At 40.2% G+C, this 5,967-nt stretch overlaps 2 pseudogenes; one reads left to right on the top strand and one right to left on the bottom strand.

Annotated features, from left to right (window-relative positions):
* The first annotated feature begins 3,538 nt into the window (after positions 1 to 3,538).
* On the top strand, positions 3,539 to 3,661 carry LOC118021451 (annotated as a pseudogene).
* Positions 3,662 to 5,414: 1,753 nt separating this feature from the next.
* On the bottom strand, positions 5,415 to 5,743 carry LOC118021314 (annotated as a pseudogene).
* Positions 5,744 to 5,967: the final 224 nt, after the last annotated feature.

The raw sequence follows: 5,967 nt of genomic DNA on the forward strand, positions 1-5,967 counted from the left end.
TATTATCACTTGAGATTAATTTGCATTTTTTGATTACCAGTGGAATATCTTGTCAGTTGTTTGCCATTTGTGTGTGTGTGTTTAAAGATTTTATTTATTTATTCATTTTTTAATATTTTATTTATTTGACAGAGAGAGAGATAGCAAGAGCAGGAACACAAGCAAGGGGAGTGGGAGAGGGAGAAGCAGGCTTCCCGCCGAGCAGGGAGCCTGATGTGGGGCTTGATCCCAGGACTCTGGGATCATGACCTGAGCTGAAGGCAGACGCTTAACGACTGAGCCACCCCGGCACCCCAATAATAAGTGTTCTCTTTTTTTTTTTTTAAAGATTTTATTTATTTATTTGACAGACAGAGCACAAGCAGGGGGAGTGGGAGAGGGAGAAGCAGGCTTCCCGCCGAGCAGGGAGCCCGATGTGGGACTCGATCCCGGGACTCTGGGATCATGACCTGAGCTGAAGGCAGATGCTTAACGACTGAGCCACCCAGGCGCCCCTAAAGATTTTATTTTTAAGTACTCTCTACACCCACTTTTCCGATTGAGCCAGCCAGGCGCCCCCATGTTTTCTTTTTTGTTAAATTCCTGTACATACCTTTTGTCATTGTTCCTTTTTTTTTTTTTTGACTTTTAGGAAATCGATTTTTTAAAAAAAATTTATTTATTTTATTTTATTTTATTTATTTATTTATTTATTTTTTAAAGATTTTATTTATTTGACAGAGCACAAGCAGAGGGAGAGAGAGGGAGAAGCAGGTTCCCTACTGAGCAAGGAGTCCGACATGGGACTCGATCCCAGGACCCTGGGATCATGACCTGGGCTGAAGGCAGCCGCTTAACAGACTGAGCCACCCAGGCGTCCCAAAATTTATTTATTTTAGAGACAGAGAGAGCAAGTGGGCGGAGGGGCAGAGGGAGAGAGAGAATCCTAAAGCAGACTCCCTGCTGAGCACAGAGCCTGCCCGATGCGCAGGCCGATCCCCGGGCCCTGAGATCATGACCTGAGCCAAAATCAAGAGTCGGCCACTTAACCGACAGATCCACCCAGCTGCCCCAGGAAATTGATTTTTAAGAGTTCTCCATATATTCTGTATTGTTAACCTTTATTAGTAATGTATTTAATAAACCTCTTCTCCTAATTTGTGGTTTTTAGTTTTCTTTATGGAATATTTTGTTGAACAGAAGTCTTTTATTTCAGTCTACTTGAATTTATCAATGATTTCCTTTATGATTTTTGTTTTTTGTTCAATAAATCCTTCCCCTTTCTGAGATTATCCATATTTTCTTCCAAAAATTAAATTTTTGCCTTTCACAATTAAGTCCTAATTCATCTGGAGTAGATTTTTGTGTACAATGTGAGTCAGATGTCTCATTTCCTTTTTTTTTTCAAGTGGATAACTGAAGCACTGTGATCTTAATCCTACTGGCAGACTAAGAAGCTGGCCTGCCCCAATCTCTGGATGTCGGCAGAACATACGAGACTCCCGGTCAGAGACAAAGGACTTCATCGTCCTCAACTAGGCAAGCAGCTTGCCGGCAGTGGTTGGTTCCCTTTGCCGCATTCCCAGAAGGCCGTAAGAAGAGGGCTCGGTGATACTTGTAATGGGTTTATTACAGAAGAGGAACCCTGAGCCTTAGCGAGCCTGAATCTTTTATAATGGGCAGTGAGCCAGGTTGACTTTGTCTTTATTACAGAACAATAAACAAACCTACTCTTTGCTCTAGAAGGAGGCCCTGTCTCTATCTTCCCAGGCTGTTTGCTACACAAGGAGTCTTGAAAGGACAACCTGGAATAAAGGCAGTTAGTGTCTCTGCTCACAAGATGTGCAGAAACACCACTCTCATGTAGAATTATCTCCCCACAACAACCGAATGTTCCAGCACCATTTACTGACTAGCACATACTTTTTCAACTGATCCATCCATGCCATTTCTTATTTCAATTTTCAAAAAAATGCATTTATTTTTTATTTTTAAAGATTTTATTTATTTATTTGACAGAGACAGAGACAACGAGAGCAGGAACACAAGCAGCGGGAGTGGGAGAGGGAGAAGCAGGCTTCCTGCGGAGCAGGGAGCCCGATGAGGGGCTCGATCCCAGCACCCTGGGATCACGACCTGAGAGGAAGGCAGATGCTTAATGACTGAGCCACCCAGGCGCCCCCAAAAATGCATTTAGATACTTCTAGGCTTTCTATTTTGCTTCATTGGTTGGTCTATCTCAATTATTGTAGTTTTTTAAAAAAATTATTTATTTATTTGAGAGAGATAAGAGAGAGAGCACAAGCAGGGGGGAGCAGCAGAGGGAGAGGGAGGAGAAGCAGACTCCCCATTGAACAAGGAGCCTGATTCAGGGTCCGATCCCAGGACCCCGGGATCATGACCTGAGCGGAAGGCAGACACTTAACTGACCGAACCACCCCAGACACCCCTCAATTATTATAGTTATATAATAAATCAATATCTGATTGAGCAAGTCTTTCTACCTTGTTCTTTTTCAGGAGCAGCATGGCTATTCTTGACATCTTGACATCATGACATATATATATATATATATATATATATATATATATATATATATATTAAGTAGGCTCCATGGCCAATGTGGGGCTTGAACTCACTAGGCTGAGATCAAGAGTCTCATGCTGGGGATGCCTGGGTGGCTCAGTCGGTTAAGCGTCTGCCTTCGGCTCAGGTCATGATCCCAGGGTCCTGGGGTCGAGTCCCGCATTGGGCTCCCTGCTCCGTGGGGAGCCTGCTTCTCCCTCTGCCTCTCTCTCTCTCTGTCTCTCATGAATAAATAAATAAAATCTTAAAAAAAGAAAAAAAAAAAAAGAGTCTCATGCTGTACTGACTGAGCCAGCCAGGTGCCCTGTGTCTTCACAAAAATTTAGAATCACCTAGTCAAGTTCCTCAGAAAGCCCTGATGAAATTTTTGGTGGGCATTTCATTGTACAATTTGAGGAGAATCTGATCTTATTTTCTTAATTTTTAAAAAAAATTTAAAAAAGATTTTATTTATTTATTTGACAGAGAGAGACATAGCTAGAGAGGGAACACAAGCAGGGGGAGTGGGAGAGGGAGAAGCAGGCTTCCCGCTGAGCAGGGAGCCCGATGTTGGGCTCGATCCCAGGACTCTGGGATCATGACCTGAGCCGAAGGCAGACGCTTAACAACTGAGCCACCCAGGCGCCCCTAGGAGGAGAATCTGATCTTAATAATATTGAATTTTCCTATCAGCAAATATAGTATATTTCTACATTTTTAAAGATCTTTCAAGTATTTCATGAAATTTTCTAGTTTTCTCCATAAAATTTTCATACATATTTTGCTAGATGTATTCCTGGGTACCATGATTTTTGTTATCATTAAAGATATTTTTTTGAAGGTATGTTTAAAAAAATAAATTGTTTTCTAATTGCTTGCTGCTGTGCTGGAGAAATGCAGCTTTAATACATTGATCTTAAATCTAACCATCTTGTTAATTTCTTATAGATTCTAATAATTTTTACCTGTAGTTTTGGTTTGCTTGTTTTTTATAAGGGCTTTTTGGCCTTTGGCTAAGATCAAGCATAGTATCTGTTCTTATCGGCTTAATATGAGAGCAGTTACAATCATAAAATGGTGTCAGTTTTGTTTTTCTCTTCAAATTCTTAAACCTTTTATTTCTGTTTCTTGTTTTACTTGTTGGCTTTATTAATATAATGTTGACAGACGTACTGATGGTGAGCTTATTTGTCTTGTTCTTTATTTTAAAGGGACTACTTTTAATATGTCACAATTACAGGTAAAAGTATATTGTTTGGTAGAAATGGTTTCTTAGGAAAATTGTCTTTATTCCTAGTTTTGTAAAAATTCTTGCTATTATAGATGATTTTAAGTTTTACCAAATGATTTTTTTTTTGCATTTATCAATCATATGGTTTTTATCTTTTACCCTCTTAATGTGGTGACTTGCCTAAAAATATTTCATTATGATGTATTAGGATACAGGTTGGCCTAGAGTTTCCCTTTTTCAAACTGCCCTCAAAATGAGTTGTGGGGGGCGCCTGGGTGGCTCAGTTGTTAAGCGTCTGCCTTCGGCTCAGGTCATGATCCCAGGGTCCTGGGATCGAGCCCCATATTGGGCTCCCTGCTCAGCGGGAAGCCTGCTTCTCCCTCTCCCTCTCCCTCTGCCTCTCCCCCTGCTCATGCTCTCTCTCTCTGTATCTGTGTCTCAAATGAATAAATAAAAAAAAAATCTTTAAAAAAATTGAGGTATAACACAGACTTTAATAGGAGTGATATTAAAATAAGATTTGATATGTAGCAGTTTTATTATTTTTCAGGTACCAGTGTGACATTTTTACATGCCATTAAATTAAGCTTATAATTGAGTTATTCAAATCTTCTTTATGCTTACTAAATATTTTTGTCTTTTTGATCAATTATCAATTTGCAAAAAATTTGTTAAAATCTCCCATTATGATAGTGGATTTATCTCTTTCTCCTTGTAATTCTTTCATTTTTGCTATGCATATTTTGAAGCTATCCTATTAAATGCATACAAGTTAAGAATTTTAATATTTTGTGGGTGAGTTGAAACTCTCATTATTGCATAAGGATTGTTTTGATTGCTGAAAATATTTTTCGTTATTTTTTGGTCTGCTATTAATGTAGCTTTCTTTTGGTTAGTATTTGCCTACTATATATTTTTCTATCCTTTTATTTTCATTTTTTCTGTGACCTCATGTTTTATATGTCTCTCTTTTTAAAAAAGATTTATTTATTCATTTGAGAGAGAGAGAGAGCGTGCACGCATGGGGGTGCAGAGGGAGAGAGAGAGAGTCCCAAAGCAGACCCCTGCTGAGTGCAGAGCCTGACTCAGGGCTCCACCCCAGGACCCTGAGATCCTGCCCTGAGCTGAAATCAAGAGTCGGATTGTTTAACCAACTGAGCCACCCAGGTGCCCCTATGTGTATAAGAAGCCTACCGATGGGTAAAAACCCAATGTCACGATTTCTTTTAACTGACAAACTTAATCTACTTTGATTTATTTTGTTGTCTGATTTGGTTTTATTTCTTCATTCTTACATTGTGTTTTTTTTAAGATTTTTACTTTTTATTTATTTGAGAGAAAGAGCAAGAGAGAGAGAGCGAGAGAGCATGAGCAGGGGATGCTGTGGAGGGAGAGGGAGAAGCCAACTCCCACTGAGCCGGAAGCCTGATGCGGGGCTGGATCCCAGGACCCTGGGATCATGACCTGAGCGGAGGGCAGATGCTTAACCGATCGAGCCATCCAGGCGCCCCTTACATTGTGCTTTTTATTTGTTCTTTTCCTACACTTTTCTTTTTGTAGCTTTGAGGCATTTTATTATAAAAAGCTGGCACTCGTATACATAAACTAACAAGAACTTAAGATTCATCACACACTTACTTCATTTTTTAGCTTGACCTTCTAATAAATCTTTAGCTTTATGGATTTTGGCTGCTATATAAGGAGCTCCTCCCTTGTCTGGGTGATTTAAAGCATACTTCATCGATGAGCATCTCTTATTTTTCCTTTATTGGCAGGAGGGCTTATACCTAGTAATAATGCTGCTTCTCGTTTTGTCATTTTGGGTGCAAACCCACCTATATAGTAGCCACCATGGAAGGCAGATTTTGGTAGACTTTGAAAAACTTATTTTGCTTGGGGCTCCATATGGTTCATGGCTGGCAGAACATAATGGCCTGCAAATCCTGCAGCAACAACAGTCAGGCCACTGGCCAGGGCTCTGGCTCGGCTCCCCAGCCTCCACCGGAAGTGCGCTTCATCTGCTCCAAAGGATGGATGGATGGATGGATGGATGGATGGATGGATGAATTGCAGCCACAATTCCATGCCTTTGCTTACTAGCTGTGTGACCTTGGGTAAATTATTTAAACCATCTGTGAGCTGAGGATAACAATAGTATCTAACTCATAAGGTTGTTATGGGGGTTAAATGAA

Source organism: Mirounga leonina, unplaced genomic scaffold (assembly GCF_011800145.1).
Source record: "Mirounga leonina isolate KUSES-001 unplaced genomic scaffold, KU_Mleo_1.0 Mir_174, whole genome shotgun sequence".
Taxonomy (NCBI): domain Eukaryota; kingdom Metazoa; phylum Chordata; class Mammalia; order Carnivora; family Phocidae; genus Mirounga; species Mirounga leonina.